Source organism: Canis lupus, chromosome 26 (assembly GCF_003254725.2).
Source record: "Canis lupus dingo isolate Sandy chromosome 26, ASM325472v2, whole genome shotgun sequence".
NCBI lineage: Eukaryota > Metazoa > Chordata > Mammalia > Carnivora > Canidae > Canis > Canis lupus.
In genome coordinates this window covers 16,282,250-16,302,432 of record NC_064268.1, presented here as the reverse complement: position 1 = coordinate 16,302,432, position 20,183 = coordinate 16,282,250, and the positions used below count along the sequence as shown (strand labels likewise).

Here is a 20,183-nt window from a genome sequence, read left to right as displayed (position 1 = left end):
CGCCCCTTGCCGGCGCCTGACGCGCGCGGGCACCTGTTCGCCGCGCCCGCGCGGGATTCGCCGGCTCGCGGGTCTCCTCAGCAGCGCCCAGGTGGCGCCGGCAGCCTTAACCCCTGCGCCGCCTCAAGCCTGAGGGCGGCTGCGCGCGCCGCCTGCGGAGGCGGCTGGCGCATCCCTAACGGTCCGGGCGGCTCCCCGGCGCGGCCACGCCCCCCGCCTTGCGCCCGCGTCGGGTGTGGGCCCGCCCCCGGCACGTTCACCTCGGGGTGTGGCCTCGCGCTCACCTCGCAGCGCGGCCCCGCCCCCCGCCGCGTTCCCACCTACGAGCGCGGCCCCGCCTCCGGGCTCGCGCCCACTCGGGGCTGGGCGTCTCTCCGGGCAGGTGGACGTCAGTTTTGTCGCGCCTTAGGTGGCCTCCGAGAGGACTGCGGACATTCTTCCAAGGCCGAGAGAGACTCGTGGTCACGGGATTTCGGCCTGGGCCCCCACCGGAGCTCGGCAGTCAGGAGAGGGAGCCCTAGAGAGCAGGAGCGGGGGAGGGATGACTTCAGAACCCCGGCATCTTGATGATGATGACTCAGGGATATGAGGGACCAGATGCCTTGGAGATCCACAGCCCCGAAAGAAACGATTATGTTGAGAAATAACGGAAACTGTTCACAGATGGGAATCTGAAGCAAAGAATCGCCGTGATCATGATCTTGTCTATTAGGTACTTCGTATGGGCCGTGCCTTGTGTTGCGTGCTTTGCACGCGTTATCTTAGATAATCCTCACGAGAACCTATCAAGTGGGTGCTGTCGCTCTTTGCATTCTACAGGCAGGAAAATTGAGGCCTCAAGAGGTCGAGTCAGCGGCCCAGGTCATTACAAGGGAGCATATCCAGGCGGGCTGACTGCAGAGTTCCCGTAAATCATTCTTCCTTCCTTTCCTCACTCGTGAGAAGTCTCGAGGAAGAGAAATAGTAATTTGTGACCAAGGTGGCCCGGCTGGATATAGAAGGTGGCTATCAGGAAGCTTCCTGCGATGGTCAAAACGAGAATCGAAGAGCCTCCCGGGAGATTCCAGGCAGTTCTTGCTTTAACCAGACAGGTGATGCTCTGTCTCCTATTTTCAGAAACAATCCTATCTGAAGCTAGAATTGGTCCCTATTCTTTTCCTCTTGAATAACAACCCACTTTTGAGTTAGGTCATACCTGGATTCTTTTCATCACAGTGAGGTGGAAATTTCAGGACACCAAGAGGCTGAAATGGGTCAAATGGCTTCTCCTGATTTTTATTCTCTATTAAATTCAGAGACTATCAATATTCTAGTGCAGACATGACTTTCTACCCTTAGACTGAACCGCGGGTCTGGTTTTGTTTGCTTGTTGATTGGAAAGGAGACAGACAACTGAGGGATTCCCTCATCGATCTTAGAGCTAAATTCGGGCAGTTGATCACAGTACTGTTCTAGCAACAGTGGACTGTTCTAACCCTTTTTATTATGCCCCCTTGAGCGGAAATCGCAGGCCCGCGGTAAGATCCAACTGCAACCCCCTTTGGTCTTTTTGGATCACAAAAAAAAAAAGATGCATTTCTCCATAATCTATTTATAGAGACACAAATCTCAAGAGCAAATAGAAATCCTTATCAAGAAAAAGTTTCAGGGGGGGGTGGGAATCTTTCAAATGCTTTTAATGAAGCATATAACTTTAATATCTACAGCAATAGTAATAGTGTGTAGGCATGTAGATGTACAAAAAAAAGGGGGTCAGCTCTTTATTTTTTCCTTGATGCAGACTTGGCAGCCTATTTTTCCTGAAAGGTCTTTGACTTGCCTTTCTTGAATTCAATGGCCCTACTCTACCAGACATACCTGTTAATGTGAAAACGAACTACAAATAACTCTACGTCCTAAATATTCTTCTTTTTTTTTTTTTATTTATTTATGATAGTCACAGAGAGAGAGAGAGAGAGGCAGAGACACAGGCAGAGGGAGAAGCAGGCTCCATGCACCGGGAGCCCGACGTGGGATTCGATCCCGGGTCTCCAGGATCGCGCCCTGGGCCAAAGGCAGGCGCTAAACCGCTGCGCCACCCAGGGATCCCCTAAATATTCTTCTAAACAATGTTCACTCACCTAAACGGACGAGGAGGTGATGATTTGCTATTGTATATTTGCCCTAAGCACTATCTTTCTGTAAACAAAGACCAGCTCAAGTTTGGAGAACTATTTAGGATCATGGTTATGGGGCACCTGGGTGGCTCAGATAGTTAAGCATCTGACTCTTGATTTCAGCTCATGAATTTAAGCCCCACATTGAGCTCCACTCTGGGCATGGAGCCTGCTTAAAATAAGTTAATAAATAAATACATACATAAATAAATAAATAGATAAAAATAAAAACACTTAAACGTGTTACATGTTACTATAATGTATTTTTATGAAAATAAATATATATTCCCAAATTTTAAAAAAAGTGAGAAAAGTAGCAGCATTTTTCACTTACACGATTCTTTGTTTGACTTCGTAATAGAAAACTGGATTTTTATATCTGCTTCTCCTTTCAATTAGTGACATTTTATTTAGATTGAAATATATGAAGAAAATCTGGTCTCACAAAGATATAGTTAGGAAAAGAAGGAATATTTTAATAGCTTTTACAGATCTCTGTAGATATTTTTCCTTGATATTACATCAAAACTCGGCAAATAATAGCTTCTTAAAGTTTATTTGCTATGTAGAATCTAAAACTTTATCAAGGAAATACACTAATCTATGTTTCACAACATGTATGATTGATTCTGTAACAGCACATACTGGTCATTTGGAAAATATCAGTTCACTAAACTGTACAGATCTTCCAAATATTGTAACATGTCATTATACCATATTTTAAAAATCAGTGTCATTAATATCACCACTAATCTCATCAGAAAAGTCTTCAAGTATTGGCAAGCTATCAAGCTCATTGAGGCGAATATGAATTTTTCAAAATTCTAACTTCCACCTAAAATCCAGTCTTGGGACGCCTAGGTGGCGTCCTTCATTAAGCATTTGCCTTTGGCTCAGGTCATGATCTCAGGGTCCTGGGATCAAGCCCATGTCTGGCTCTCTGCTTGGTGGGGAGTCTGCTTCTCCCTCCCCCTCTCCCTCTGTGCTCTCCCCCCACCTCAAATTAATTAATAAAGAAAAGCTCCAATCTTTTTTTTTTTTAAAGATTTTATTTATTCATGACAGAGAGAGAGAGAGGGAGAGAGAGAGAGAGGCAGAGACACAGGCAGAGGGAGAAGCAGGCTCCATGCAGGGAGCCTGACATGGGACTCCATCCCAGGTCTCCTGGATCACACCCTGGGCTGAAGGCAGTCCTAAACCGCTGGGCCACTGGGGGTGCCCTCCAATCTTTTTTTAAAAAAGATTTTATTATTTATTTATTTATTTATTTATTTATTTATTTATTTATTTAAGAAAGAGAGAGAGTGCGCAAGAGAGAATACAAGCATGGGGGAGAGGAAGAGGGAGAGGGAGAAGCAGGCTCCTTGCTGAGGAGGAAGCCCCATATGGGGCTCAATCCCAGGACCCTGGGAGCATGGCCTGAGCCAAAGGCAGACATCCAACTGACTGAGCCACTCAGGTATTTATTTTTTTAAGATTTTATTTATTTGAAAGAGAGAAAGAGAGCACCAGTGAGGGTGGGGGAGCAGAGGGACAAGGAGAAGCAGACTCCCCACTAAGCAGGGAGCCTGATGATGTGGGGCTCAATCCCCGGACCCTGAGATCATGCATGACCTGAGCCGAAGACAGACGCCTAACTGACAGCCACCTAAGCCCTCCCTAGACAATTAATATCATTAAGAAATCAGTTTTGCTATTATTAACAAAGTTAGAATTACTAGCATTGGAATTATTATGAAAATAGTGTTTATTTCATAGATTCCCTGAAGGAGTCTTCGGGACTTCCTGGAGTTTGTGAATCCTGGAGTTTGTGAATCACACTTAGAGAACTGTTGGCTTAGAGCCATTTAAAATCCTCTGGTTGGAAAAAAAACAAAAAAAAAATAAAAATAAATAAAAATAAAAAATAAAAAATAAAATCCTCCGGTTGGCCTTGACATAGAAGAATGAACAAGTACCTGCCTACATGGAAATTAGTGCCAGGAATCAAAATTCGTCAAAGCAAAGTTATGAAAACCCTCAGGCTTCTGAGAAGCTTATTGTTTAGCCTATTCTGCTTTATACTAGAATGATAATATCCAAAATATATTTAGCATTATATTCCTTACATCCTTTATATGACATCTGATTTAATCCTCATAATCACTCCATAATGCTAGTATGGAACACCAATATATGATGCTAGTAGTTTAGGCCCATTGGACCCTAAAGTGCTTGCCTGAGTTACTATGCTTCACTTTACATTTTAATCATTTACATGTTACTTTAGATATACGTGCATTAGCATTGCTTTTGGTAACTCGATATTCTGGTTAAACCTGGGTACAACCCATCTTAACATACCATGGATGGATTTCTGCATGAGGGCAAATGTGAAATTGTCTTTCTTTAGAGATCCTGATATTTCCAAATATGACAACACTCATCAAATTTCCTCCCAGTTGTTTACTTTTTATTAACATCTTGATCTGCAAAAAGTGTAAAAGACAAAATCTTTTCCAGAAAATTTGTTTTTGAAAAGTCAGGTGTTGAAGAAGCATGAAAAACTGGCAAACCATGTGATAAAGCAGTTCTGAGCTTGGTATTCTCATTCAGCAATTACAAGTGTGTGTGTGTGTGTGTGTGTGTGTGCGCGCACGCACGCGCTTTTTCAGTTGTATATTTTATTTATGAACTCGTCGTGGGAACATAAAAGTCTCAAAAATTCCTCAAATGTTACCCAAAAGCTTTTTATATTTTTTGGAGACGAATTGGTTCAACATTTTGCAAAATGTAGTGTGTACACCCCTAGTGATTCTCAATTTGATTTTTAAGGGTAAAACATTAACTTCCATGGCTGGCGTTCACTAGCATCAGCCTTGCCTGGTGTGGGAGTGTGTTTCCTCTGCTCCCCATTACAGTGCCTCCCTTTCCCTGCATGGACCCCTCCCAAGCCCCACCTAAATCCCAGCTGCCCTCTCATCAATAGGTTTTCACCTTTGATCGCCCCCTCACATCTTCCCCCTTACCCCTCCCAGGGTCCTCTCCTGGATCCTCAGCCCACACTTCTTGTAACCCTATTCCCAGATTAACATTCTGCCTAAATTTCCACTTCCAACCTACCCATCCCCCATCCTGCTAGCCACTAGTTTCTCTCAGTACCAGCTACTTTACTTATTTGAATTCTCATCTTGCCCTTGCCCTGATGCCCTCTCCTCTGAGCTTCTATCCCCTCCCACCACTATTCCTGTCCACTTTTTCAGGTGAGAATTCCCCTCTCCCAAGGATTTTTTTTTTATGATTTTATTTATTTGTTCACGAGAGACACAGAGAGATAGAGGCAGAGACATAGGCAGAGAAAGAAACAGGTTCCCTGTGGGGGGCGCGACGTGGGACTCCATCCCAGGACCCTGGGATCATGATCTGAGCCAAAAGCAGACACTCAACCACTGAGCCACCCAGATGCCCCCAAAGATTTGTTTTAACACTTCAGGTCCCCTGTCCTTTTACCTCTGCCCATTATACCCTGGTTACAGTTATTTTCAGCCTCAGACTCCTCTCTGTTCCTTCTCATCAGGCATTTCCATCTTTCCCCTCAATGATTAAGAGCTTGGACTTCTGAGCCAGGCTTCCCTGACTTAAGAGTTGGGTGATTGATCTGGGACCTATATGCCTCAGTATCCTCATTTAATTGTTTTTATCTAATGAGGTTGTTATAAAGACAAAAAGATTTCACACCTGTAAAGCACTTAAAATGGTTCTAGGCACATGGTAGCACAATGTAGGTGCTTGATAAAGAAACGAAAGTGTAAGACAACCGAGCACAGATCTTTCCCTCTGACACCATGATCTTTCTTAACTTTTATGTTTGTTTTCTTTTCCCCCATATACATATTTCCTTTTAAAATAAATGCATTAAATTATGGGGTGCCAAAAAAATTATGGGGTGCCTGGGTGACTCAGTTGGTTAAGTGTCTGCCTTTGGCTCAGGTCCTGATATCAGGGTCTTGAGATCAAGGCCCACATTGGGCTCCCAGCTTAACAGGGAGTCTGCTTCTCTCTCTTCCTCTGACCTTCCCTCTGCTTATGTGCACACACTCTCTCTCAAATAAATAAAATCTTAAATAAAATAAATGCATTAAATTAAAAATTATAATATAGGTGGCAGCAGGTATGGCAAAACCATAGTGCCATGCAAATGATTAAAGTTGAGGTATAGTAGAATTATTGAAAGTGACAATCTGGGGTTCCTGGCTGAGATCTGCCATTAACCAGCTAAGTACATTGGAACAAGGCATTCAACATGCTAGGGCTTTGGTTTCCTCATCTGTATGGTACGAGGTTGGGCTGGATGACCTTCTCTTCATCCTATAAACCAGTAGTTCTCAATTGGGGGTAATTTTTTTTTCTCCCTGGGGACATTGGACGAGATATTTTTGGTTGTCATAGCTGGGAACGGTGGTGGCTACTCGGTATCTAGTGGGTAGAGTCCAGATATGCTGCTAAACACTCTACAATGTATAGGACAGCCCCACAATAAGAATTATCTGTCCCTAGCTGTCAATAGTGCAGAAGTTGAGAAACTGATAAAACTAGCTTCTTGAGGGCGGGTGTGGGGGGGTCCGTGCCTGGACGGCTTAGTCAGTTAAGCATCAGACCCTTGATCTCACTCAGGTCTTGAACTCACGGTCATGAGTTTGAACCCTGCATTGGGCTCCACACTGAGTATGAGCCTACTTTAAGTAAAATTAAATAATAAAATAAAATAAAACAACAGGTTGCTAAATTTGACCATGCTGTTGCCTGAGAAAGTTATAAATGGGCTGGCTCTGCACAAGAGAGGACATGATGTATGTGAGCCCAAGGGTATTTTTGGCTGGTTTCAGGAATTCCTACCAGGAAACCAGCCCGGCTAGAGCCATACACTTAGGTAAACAAATAGATAAACAACAACAAAACTCTTCTGTTTGGGGCTGACTTACTCCCTATTCTCCCCTCCCTCTTCTAATGATGTGACTGTCTTCACTGCCCAAACTCATCAGAAAATGACTGCTTTATGTTCAAGGGTTGGCTATTTTTGGTTCTTCCAAAGCCCACACCTAGAAAGATTTGTGATTTAATTTTCTTGCTGTTCATGTTTTCCTGCTTCTTTTTAGCAATCTTGGCCTAAACATACTGCTGATGTGTTTTGCTGCATATATATCATTCATCTGATGCTATTTTTAGACATTTCCTCCTTTTATTTCATTTTAAGAATTTGCCAAACATTTGTTGCATGTTGTCCTTTCTGCATCAGGTTCTGGCTTAATCTGTTTGGCAGGCAAGTTATTTATATCTATTGATACTGCTCATAATAACAATTTCTTAGGGATCCCTGGGTGGCTCAGAGGTTTAGCGCCTGACTTTGGCCTAGGGTGAGATCCTGGAGACCCAGGATCGAGTCCCAAATCAGGCTCCGGGCATGGAGCCTCCTTCTCCCTCTGCCTGTGTCTCTGCCTCTCTCTGTGTGTGTCTTTCATGAATGTATAAATAAATAAAATCTTTTAAAAAAACATGTTAAAAAAATAATTTCTACAGTGAATTTCCACCATTTTTCCTTGTCCATTTAAAGGAAACTGATTGTAGAAATGGTTTATCATCCAGTTGCCAGGCCAACTGAAAACTTCCACTGGTGGGTAGGTAATATAACTTTAATCTATTTTTCGTAGTTTGTGTTATCATTGCTACTATTGTCCTTGCTTTTAGTAAAAAGTCTTTGTGGGCCTCTTGATATTTTCCTGTTATCAGAAGAAAAATTGTCATTTTCTGAAGGGTCAAGGTTTCACTGCATGTCCTATAGAACGTAGCTATGTTTGTGTCTTCTGGAGTGTATGTGTAGATGTGAGATATGTAGGCATGTTAGGTGTTCCTGGAAGATAGCTGGAATAACACACCAGCTAATATAATTTAATTTCTAATTAACAGCAACTAGAAGAACTATGTTTTTGTTGGTGATTAAATATTTTTATGGGTGAATTTAATTTTTTTAAATTCATAAATTATAGGAGTGCTTGGGTGGTGCAGTTTGTTAAGCACCTGACTCTTGGTTTTGGCTCAGGTCATGATCTTGGGGCTATGAAATTAAGCCCTGCATTGGGATTTGTGCTTGGCATGAAGTCTTCTTGAGATTCTCCCTCCCTCTCCTTCTATTCCTCCCACTCGTGCTCACACTCTGTCTCTCTCAAATAAAATAAGTCTTTAAAAAATAATAATAAAATTCCCAAATTATAAGAAAAGTCAGTGAGTTGTATAGTTTATCAAGACAGTGGGCAGTGAGTATTTACTGAATAACCATCAGAAATTGTTATGGACTTGGTATTAAAATATGAGACCATAGGATTTATGAAAATATGATCCCTATCCTTAAGGAGGATTCTATCATTGCTTGTGTAAGAGAGTGTGGTCAGGCTGGGCATCCACCAGTCACTGTGGCTTGTCTATAGCTTACATCAGAGGAAATACATATATAGTGGTTAAGAACATAACTTCCAGGGGAAGACCCAGTTTCAAGCTAAGGCTTCACTAGTTAATAGCTGAATAACCCTGGGCAAATTAGCTAACCTCTGTGTAACCAGGTATTGTGTAGTAAATAATTTTGTTCACTAATATTTTTATTCACTAATGTTTTTAAGACCTAGTACAGTGCCTAACATATAGTAGGAACTAGATAAATTTTTATGATGAATGAATATGCATGTAAAACACTAAGAGATTACTTCTTCATAGATAAGATGTTGAAAAAGGATCCTGATCTCAGAATGCCAGATTTATCACAGATTAACATGGTCTATATAGTTTGTAGTAAGCTCTTCATTTACTTAGAACATTTATTGTTCTGTGGTGTTTGGTTGGTTTTTATACAGGTAAAACAGAGGCATATATGCTATGGTACTTGTACTCAAAAGATTTAAAATTTAATAAAGGATAGAAAACAGGAACAGAAACAACTATAGGGGCACCTGGGTGGCTCAGTAAGTCAGGCATCAGACTCTTGATTTCAGCTCAGGTCACGATCTCAGGATCGTGAGATCAAGCCCTGCATTGGGCTCTATGCTCAGCAGGGAGTCTCCTTGAGATTCTTTCTCTCCCTCCCTCTCACTTGCTCTCTCAAATAAATAAAACTTAAAAAAAAAAGAAGTAACTATAAATATACAGTTGATGTGTCAACAAGTTTGAGTTTGAATTGTGTGGGTCCACTTATACGTGGATTTTTTTTGATAACTGCAGTACAGTAGTGTAAATATATCTTCTTTTCCTTTTGATTTAATAACATTTCTCTTCTCTAGCTTACTTTATTATAAGAATACAGTCTAGGGGTTCCCAGGTGGCTCAGTCGGTTAAGCATCTGACTCTTGGTTTTGGCTCAGGTCATGATCTCAGGGTCATGGGATCCAGCCCTGGATTAGGCTCTGTGCTCAGTGTGAATGGAGTCTATTTGAGTTATTCTCTCTCCCTCTCCCTCTGCCCCTCCCCCCACTTGCACGTGCACCCTCAAAATAAATAAATAAAATATTTTTAAAAAGTCTATAATATAAATAACACACAACATATGTGTTAACAGTCACATATGTTAATGTGACTGTTTATGTAAGGCTTCTGCTCACTGGCAGGCTATTAGTAGTTCCATTTTGAGGGAGTCAAAAGCTATACACAGATTTTTTTACTGCTGTGGGGGTTGGCACCCCTAGCCCCTGTGTTGTTCAAGGGTCAATTGTAAGTAGTATTGAGTAATAGTAAACAGTATATGAAACACATTATAAGTTATACTATATAGTTTTTGGAATTCAGAGAAGGAAGAGATTGATAGATAACAGTGGCATAAAAGTAAAAGTGTGCTTTTTTGTTATCACTGTGAGCTGGCAATTCTAAACAGTGTTAATGGCAGCAAGCTCTCACCTCCCCTTGGCATGCCATTGACAATGTTTGACAATGGCATGCCAAATATTGTCATGAATGGTTCATGAGATTGGCCCTTAAAAGACATAGAAGGTTCCATAGACAAATATGGAAGGCAAGGCAAGTAGATGGAATAGCTTTTCCGAAGAAACAGGCCAGGAAGTTGTCTTGGAGAAGAGCAAAGGAGGGGAAGAATAAGTTGGAAAAAAGGTAGGCTGGTCCTAGCTTGAGGAAGAAGGAAAGATGCCATTTATTGAGTATCTACTCTAGGCACCCAAGGATTGGGGGGATCCCTGGGTGGCTCAGCGGTTTAGGGCCTGCCTTTGGCCCAGGGTGCGATCCTGGAGTCCCGGGATCGAGTCCCACGTCAGGCTACCTGCATGAAGCCTGCTTCTCCCTCTGCCTGTGTTTCTGCCTTCTCTCTCTTTCTCTGTGTCTCTCATGAATAAATAAATCTTAAAAAAAAGAAAAAAAAGGATTGGCTTACATTGTCTTGCTTGAACCTTACAACAACCATTTCAGATGAGTATTTTTACCCACACACTATAGATGAGGAAGCTGAGGTATTGAGAGGGTGAGGGTCTTACCCCAAATCTTGCAACCAGTTAAGGGGAACATTGGGAGTTGCTTATGTAACCTGTAGTCTCTCCATCTATCTAGTGTTGAATGTTAAAGATAACAAGGAGCCATTGACATGTTAAAACTGGAAAGTGATCTGAATAAGTAGTTCAGGAGGATTAATGTGGCACTGTTGTTAAGGATGAACTCAAGGTGGAGGTTGGGAATCTGGAAGACCAGCTGGGCTGAGGCTGGAACAGTCTAGGTGGAAGATACAATAGAAATGAAAAAAGATGTCAGAATAAAGAAAGAATTGCTGGGATTTAGAGACTGATTGGATATTTGGGAGTGGGAGTGAGGAAGAAGGAGGATGCAGAGATGCCTCTGAGGTTACTAACCTGGGCAACAGAATGATGGTGCTATTGCCAGAAACAGGAAAGCCAGAAAAAGAGAGATAATTACAGAATTAGGTCCTTTTATTTGGTTATGGCCAGGGACATCTGGCCTAGGCAGAGAAATAAGACAAGTATGTAATCAGTATAAATATAGCAATTATGAGTGAGTTGTTGATGAGATATTGGGTTTGGAATTGTATCAGTGGGCTTGTAAATGAAGAATTTTTCATCTGGAAGGAAGCTTCTTAAAGGAAGTTACACTGGGTGGAGAAGGACTAGAATATTTGACAGGAAGAGAAAAGTTCTCTGTGTTTAGAAAAATACTTGTGGAGACCTGGGGGTAGGAAATAAAGAGGTAACCATGGCTCCTTGCCTTGGGAATGCAAGCCCCTCTCCTTCACCAGGTCTGTGTAACCGTGGGCAGAGTGACCACTTTTCCCATCTTCCCAGAGCTCCATCTGCAGCAAAGCCCATGGGGCTTCTCTTCCCAACAGCCCACTCCACCCAGCCTCCCCCCCACCCCCATCTAATAAAAGAAAGGATTAGGAAGAAAAGCAGGCCTTCCTGATGGGTTTAGATAATAATTGCATAGAAGAAAGCTATATGCATGTTTTATTATATATTTGCATTAAAAAAAATCAAGAGTCTAAAAAAAAGGTAAAATATCAAGAGTCTACAAAGGCTTATATTCACGAAGACGTATGAAATTACCCAATTAAAAGAAGAGAAGATGGCCAGGACTTGAAAACTGGTTACAGAATTTAATTTACTTGAAGAAAAAAAAAAACTAAGCAATACGTCAAAGGTATAAATCTGCATTTCCCGGGGGTCTCAACTGAGTGAGTCAGCTTTTTTTAGTAAGTGGGTCAGAAAACTGCTAATCCTATAATGATTTTGTTCAACAGCACTCAGCTGGTAGATTGTTCCTTGCAGATCTAAAAAAACCAAGTATGTTAAGATGGCAAAAGTAGATGTCAACCCTATCAAATTGCTTTGTTTATCAACCATGAATAATGCATTCATTTTCTTTTTCATTTCTTTTTTTTTAAATGACTTTATTTATTTATTCATGAGAGACACAGAGAAAGAGGCAGAGACATGGGCAGAGGGAGAAGCAGGCTCCCTGTGAGGAGCCCGACATGGAACTTGATCCCAGGACTCCAGGATCATGACCTGAGCCAAACACAGACGCTCGACCACTGAGCCACCCAGGTGCCCCTATATTTATTTTCTTGATTGAAAGTCTGTCCTTTTAATAGGCAAGTAAGGACAATATGGCATGTGGTTTTACTTGAAATGTTCTGTTCTTTGTTGCACAACTCTGTGGTATAACTGATACCTGACATCACAGAGTAGGGAGTCTTAAACAGATTAAATCCAACAAGACAAGCCATTGCTCTAAATGAGGACAAATATAGGAGTTGACATATTGGTTTTGTGGAAACAGAGCTCAGATTTAAAAACACAAGCCATGAGTCAGCATGGAGGAGGTTTTCGTTTGATTGGTTTTGTGTGTGTGTGTTATTTTTAAGATTTATTTATTTGAGGCCAGGGAGGGGCAGAGGGAGACACTCTCAAGCAGACTCCCCTGCAAACTTAGAGGCCCTTGGAGATGATGCAGGACTCAATCTCGAGACCCTGAATCATGACCTGAGCTGAAATCAAGAGTCAGATGCTCAACCAACTCAGGTGCCCCTGTTGTGTTTCTGTTTTTGCTTTTGTTTCAGTTGTGGTAAAATACACACAACATAAAATTTACCATTTTAACCATTTTAAGGTGTACAGTTCAGTGGCATTAAGTACATTCATATTGTCAAGCAACCATCACCACCATCCAGCTGAAGAACTCTTTTTGTCTCACAAAACTAAAACTCTGTTCCCATTAGACACTAAAGCTCCATTCCCTTCTCTCCCCTGCCCCTGGCCATCACTATTGTCCTTTCTGCCTGTACAAATGTGACTACTCTAGGTACCTCACATGAGTGGGATCATGCAGTATTTGTCCTTTTTGTGATTGGCTTCTTTCACTTAGCATAATGTCAACAAGACTCATCCATGTTGTAGCATCTACTGGAATTTCCTTCCCTTTTAAGACTGAATAAGATTCCATCGTACATATAGACCACATTTTGTTTTTCCATTTATCGGTTGATGGACTTCTGGGTTGCTTCTGCCATTTGGCTATTTTGAAAAACACCACCATGAACACGGGTGTACAAATATCTCTGAGTCCTTTCAAATTGCTTTCAATTCTTTGAGTATGTACCGAGAAGAGGAATTGTCAGATCATATGGTAATTCTATTTTTAATGTTTTGAGGAAGTACCATTCTGTTTTCCATAGTGATGGGAGAGCTATTTTTAAGTCATTGGACATCAGGTGCATTTATTCTTTCCTTCCTTCATGCTCATTCTTTCAACAAACATTACTGAGGACTTGCCTGACTGTGCCAGGCTCTGAGAAGTTTACAAATATGACTAGTTTGACAGTACAATAAAGATCTATAAACTAATATACAACGTCTCAGGATAGAGAGATACAGTCACTCCTCAGCCAGAGCAAGGCTTGAATTCAGGGGTTCAACACAATTTTTAAGAACATTGTCTACCAGAAGAGAAGTTGGTTTATATGAAAGCATAGAATAAGGACATACAGGGGTAAATATCAGGAGAGGAATCCTATTAAAATATGGCTCAGTAATGGACTCCTAGTATTACAGAGTCATCCCAAGAAGGGCAGAATGTATCTAAAAAAGGAAGCTGAGGGATGCTTGTTTAGCTCATTTATCTAATTCTCTTCATTCTAATGATATGTTCCTTAAGCTTTGTGTGTATGTGTGTGTGTGTGTTTAAATAATCTCTACACCCAGTGTGAGGCTGGAACTCACAAGGCCAAGATCAAGAGTCACATGCTCTACCGACTAAGCCAGCCAGGTGTCCCCTTAAACTGTGTTCTGATTGCAATTTGGCTTCTCTGCCTTAAAAAGGGGGGGATGCTTTAGTCATGCCAGTCTCAGCATTGTGATATTAGAGAGTTTAAATTTCTCATCATAAATTAATAATTTAGCCTCCCAGTGTTGAATGTCGCACTTAGTAAGCTCTAATTAATGTGAGTTCAATTAAAAAATATAGACCAATTCTTGATGTCCTGGCAAAATCAATCCTTTTAGCTTTTTAATCCTTCAGATCATAGACCAGGGCCAAGCCACAGATGTCTCTGAACATCAGGTTCCTTATATGACAGTGGAGATTAAAATAGTGCCTACCTTTTAGAGTTGTTGTAATGATTAAATAAGTAGCTTTATATACAATGTTCAGAACAGTGCCAGGTACATAATAAGTACCACATAAAGGTTGAATCCTGTTATTAATAGGAAATTCTCCAAGATGTTCTTACATTATGATATTTCTTGATAGAAACAGTCTGACCTCACAGAGCTCACACTCTTCTTTTCTGTTGGAATCTGCATAGTTCATATGCAAAGTGCAAGCAAAGTTGTGAGACTTATTTTGGTTGCCTATTTTTAACTTCTTTTTTTTTTTTTTTTTTTTTTTTTTTTTGGTGCCCATCCCTCTGCTTCTAAGCACCTCACACCTGCAGGATTTTCTGCCATAGCAAGATGAAGCCAGTGCCCCCCCCCAAGCAGTACCCCTAGCACTGGCCTTCACATAACCATCTTGCAAGTTACTTGGATTTGGCAGGGTTACTGTGACCAGTATGAGAAATTTATTGATGCCAATGAAGTCATGACTGATAATGATTATATGTATGTGTATGTTTTAACCTTCCCAGAAATTTATTGCCAACATCCTAATGAATGCTTTCAAATTATAGAATTTAACTGACTGAGATTAGTTTAGGGGGAAAAACCTTTGGAGTCATATGAGGCCTATTCAGTGCCACCTCTCAGGTGTACTGTTTTCTTTCCATTGTCCCTCTTTTTAAAAAAATTTATTTATTCATGAGAGACACATAGAGAGAGGCAGAGACATAGGCAGAGGGAGAAGCAGACTCCTCGCAGAGAGCCCGATACAGGACTCGATCCCTGGACCCCAGGATCATGCCCTGAGCCAAAGGCAGATGCTCAACTGCTGAGCCACCCAGGCCTCCCTCTCCATCGTCCCTTTAAAAACTTCTGAGCCATTACAGAAAAAGAACTTCTGTTCTTGCGTGAACTGGATTTTATGAGATTTGCAGGACTTTGGGTGAGACTAGGGAAATTCTTGGGCTAAACTACTAGTTTCAGGAGCAAGTAAGCTGCTGAATAATAAGTATGACGTACTTTGGGATGGGAGGCAGAAGAGTAATATGAACAGAAGCTGATCTGAGTCTAGGACAAGCACAGGCTATTTCTTCTGGGGGAAACTAGGCTTGGTCCGGAGGGCCTGATGTGAGGAGAGAGACTAGCCACTATCCATTTGGCTACTTTCTAATTATGAGTCCATATATGAAGCCCAAACTACAGATGGTTCAGAGAGTCATGAAATATGGTTAAACAATTGGTAAATAGAACTTAAAGAAAATGTGAATGAATAGAATTATTTAACCTGAGTTGGTAATAACATACCCTGTGTTATTTTACTGGAAGTGGTTGTATTAGGGTTCTCCAGAGAAAAAGGACGAATAAGATACATATATAAGAGGATATTTATTGTAGGAATTGGCTCACGTGATTATGGAGGCAGAGAAGTCCCACGATCTACCATCTGCAAGCTGAGAGCCAGGAAAGCTGATGTATTTCAGTCTGACTCCAAAGGCCTGAGAACCAGGAGCACCAGTATCCGAGGGCAGGAGAAGGTGTATGATCCAGTTCAAGCCAAAAAAGTAATACACCCCACCTCTGCTTTTTTGTTCGGTTTGTGCCTTCAACAAATTAGGTGATGCCCACCTGCTCTGGTGAGGGCAATCTTCTTTATCAGTTTACTGATTCAAATGTTAATCTCTTCAAGAAACACTCTCACAGATGCTCCAGAATTAATGCTTCTCCGGCTCTCTGGGCTTCCCTTAGCCCAGTCTGGTTAACATATAAAATTAACCTTCATAGCAATGATCAATTACTCTCCATTTGCACTGAGGATGTTAATTCAAATCAAATAAAACTTTCTGAAAATGCTCATTGCCTGACTCTGGAATCATTCACTTAGCTTACTGACTCTGGACTGCTTAAGAAGTTGGAATGGGGGGCACCTGGGTGGCTCAGTGGTTGAGCATCTGCCTTTGGCTCAGGTCGTGATCCTGGGGTCCTGGTGAGTCCTGCCTCATGCTCCCGGCAGGGAGCCTGCCACTCCCTCTGTCTAAGTCTCTGCCTCTCTCTGTGTGTCTCTCATTAATAAATAAATAAAATCTTTATTTTTTAATTTATTTATTTTTTAATTTATGATAGTCACACACAGAGAGAGAGAGAGAGAGGCAGAGAGACAGGCAGAGGGAGAAGCAGGCTCCATGCACCGGGAGCCCGACGTGGGATTCGATCCTGGGTCTCCAGGATCACGCCCTGGGCCAAAGGCAGGTGCCAAACCGCTGCGCCACCCAGGGATCCCCAAATAAAATCTTTAAAAAGAAAAAAAAAAAGAAGTTGGAATGTGAGCTAGGACCTATTTTATATAGTATGGCTTGCTTACGAAGGGTATGGCCATGGTGAACATCCAAATATGAATGAGTAATACACAAATGAGCTTTTTATTAATCTCTTCCGCCGTAGCACTTTATTATAATCAACCATAAAAACAGAAGTTAGTCTGTGTCAACCTAAGCTGATTCACTATATTGGACATTTATATCAACATGTAGTAATAACATTCTCAGAAAGTTTTGCCCTTAATTTAGCACTTAGGTTATTAGGGTAATTGGGCTTCTTTGAATTGTTGAAAAACAGATCAGGATGGTTGATTTCAGCTGCAGGAAGTTTTGAAAGTAAAAAGTGAAGGGTACAATTCTATATCAAAGACAGTCACAACTGCCATGATAAAAACTAGTTTCCTTGTCACATAAATGGTATTTGACTTTAAAGCTAAGAGTAAGTCTCCAGGACTTTAGTTGGGTTGTAGAAGCTCACTAGATTTTTGTGTAATAGGTATTACAAATTACATATGACCTCAAACTGTTATTTTAAGGAATGAACCCTACCTAGACCATTTCCTAGGGCTGGGGAAGCCTTTCTATGTTGAAACTACCTGGAAAAGAGTGAAAAAAAGTTCATTGCTCATACAAGTTCAGGTCCCTAACCTCACTTACCTTCCATTAACTTTTCCCTTGAAATTTTGAGTGAGTGGAACCCTCTTCTGGGTGGGTGCAAATATAGGAGCCAGAGGAGAAAGAACAGAGAAATTAAAGCGGAAATTGTTTGAGCAAGGTGTCAGATCAGAACCAGCTGTCTCAGTAAGCTAGCAAGCTTTTATAGAATCAGAAACTTGGGAACCTATATTTTTCAACTGGCTTTTTTCTTTTCTTGTTTTTGGTACTTCCTGTGTTTACTAGTGAAGCCTCTTTTGAAAATTATAGATGATCTCATCTTTGCCAAAGGGAACAAAGGAAAGGAGGTTTTAAATTTGTCTCTGTTTCTACCAATTAAAGGGAGAACTATGGAGAAAGTCAGAGGTGCCCTGGAGTTTTTTGTTTGTTTTGTACTGTTTTTTGTCAATTTTTTTCAATGAAAAAAAGGCAAGTCATTTTAGATAAAGAATTCTTGTACCAAACTGAAAACATATACAGTATCACACACAACTGCTCTACCAGCTTTAATTGTCTTACAGCTAACTGACCATTGAACCATAACAATGTAACCTTTAGGGTTGATTGATCTTTTCAGAACACATTCTTGGGAGTGTCTAGCACAGTCATCTAATATTATTTAAAATGATCATTAAAATTGAGTCATCTAGGGGCACTTGGGGGTTCAGTTGGCTGAGTGTCCAGCTTTTGATTTTGCCTCAGGTCATGATCTTGGGGTCCTGGGACTAAGCCCTATGTCGGGCTACAAGCTTGGCAGGAGTCTGCTTGAGGATTCTCTCTCCCTCTCCCTGCTTATGTTCTCTCTCTCTCTCTCAAATAAATAAATAAATCTTTTTTAAAAATGAGTTGTCTATGGTAGAAAGTTCTGTTATTTATTTTTGAAGGCTGCTTCCCAACCACTGTGCTACAGTTCTGCTTATTTTAGGAAGCATGCTTATGATTTCGCTATTAATATATTCAGTATCAATTATCCACTTGCACACAGCTCTGTGTGGGTGAGTTGCAGAGTTGAGAATTTCCTTAAGAAAATGAATTCTGAATTTTAAGTTTACTTTTATCACTTTCCCGTTTCATCTGGCTACCTGGGATGAAGAAAAGCTCAAAAGACATCTGCTGCTGCTTTTAACTTTTGGTTTGAGTCATGCAGTTTGGATTTAACTTTAATAGGAACAGAAGAAATAAACCCTGAAGTGTATGTGTTCTTCCAAATTTATAGGTTCTAGACAAGAAGCCCGAGTTTTTTAAAAAAATTCATAAGGAAGGCACTTTTCATTCCTGTTATTGGAAATCTCAGGAATGGTTTACCCCTGCTATCTGAAAGTTTGCTTTATGCTACCTCGCTTTTATGAAAGACTTAACAACAGTACCTATTTCAACTGAAAGAAATCTGAAGAGGATTTTTGCTTTCACAAAATGGTAATTGTTTATTTGCTTTGTATCAATGTGGCTCTACTTTTGGAGCAGGGGTGGAGTGGGGAGCAGAAACCTGTATTGCTCAGCCTAATACAACGAGGCCCACAAAATGATGTAACTGTTATATTCTTAACAAAGTTTTTTTTTTTTTCAATTCCACCTAACTTCCCCTTCCTGTGTCTTCCTCTCCCCTGTCAGCCCCAGCTTTCCCCTTATCATTCCAAAGATATCCTCATCCACTTCAGCATGGTAATGAGCTGGCCCCCTGAAGGCATGAATTTCTTTCATCACAGAAACTATTTCTCAAAGTCCTGTTTGTGATTAACTAACCTTGGCAGTTAGGGTAACAAAAGGTGAAGCAGTTCAAGCAGCATGTGGGAAATTTCCTTTACAGATGGTTTCTTTCCCTTTGGTAGAAAAAGCAGAAACTATTTCATGGCATATATTGGCTCATAATTAATCATGAGCCAGGTTTAATATCCATCAACTTGACCCTACCAGAGTGTTCCGACTTGTAAGATTTGCCTCCCTAGGAAGACGGAAGGTCATTCATTCTTGCCTCTTTTGGGGCCTAGAAAGAATTCAGCTAATGAGAAATAAACCCATCTTGGACAAAAACATCTTAGAATCTTAAAGAGATGTTTGTATATTCATGCTCCTAGCAGCATGATTTACAATGGCCAAAGGTGGAAGCAACCCAAGTATCCATTGATGGATGAATGAATACACACAATGTGGTATATTCACACAGTGGAGCATTATCCAGCCGTACAAAAGAAGGAAATGTTGACATATTCTATAAAGTAGATGAACCTTGAGGACATTATGCGAAGTGAAAAAGTCCCCAAAAGACAAATACTATCTGTGATTCCACTTATATGAGGTACCTAGGGTGGTAAAATTCCTAATGGTCAAATGGTGATTGCCAGGGTCTGGGAAAAGGTAAAACAAGAAGTTAGTTGTTTGTTTGTTTGTTTTTTTAAGATTTTATTTATGTATTCATTTATGAGAGACACACAGAGAGAGGCAGAGACACAGGAAGAGGGAGAAGCAGGTTCCATGCAGGGTCTCCAGGATCACGCCCTGGGCTGAAGGCAGTGCTAAACCACTGAGCCATCCGGGCTGCCCAGAAGTTAGTTGTTTAATGAGTGGCTGTAGAGTTCATCTTGAAAGATGAACAAGTTCTGGAAATCTGATGCACAACATTGTGAATATACTGAACAATATCAAACTGTACAACTTAAAAATGGTTAAGATGTGGGGAGTGCCTGAGTGGCTCAATTAAATGTCTGACTCTTGGTTTCTGCTCAGGTCATGATCTCATTGGTCATGAGATCGAGCCTTGCCTCGAGCCCCATATCAAGCATCAGATTAGGCTCCACGCTCAATGGAGAGTCTGCTTGAGACTCTTCCCTCTGCACTTCTCCTCACTTGTGCTCACTCTCAAAAAATAAGTAAATTCGGGCAGCCCAGGTGGTTTAGCGGTTTAGTGCCACCTACAGCCCAGGGTGTGACCC

General features: G+C 41.2%; 1 long non-coding RNA gene across 1 annotated transcript; it reads left to right on the top strand.

Annotated features, from left to right (window-relative positions):
• Positions 1 to 277: 277 nt before the first annotated feature.
• LOC125753747 (uncharacterized) lies at positions 278 to 16,138 on the top strand. Its single transcript, XR_007406219.1, has 2 exons — positions 278 to 1,091; positions 15,680 to 16,138. It is a non-coding gene; the product is annotated as an uncharacterized LOC125753747 (long non-coding RNA).
• The last annotated feature ends 4,045 nt before the right edge of the window (positions 16,139 to 20,183 follow it).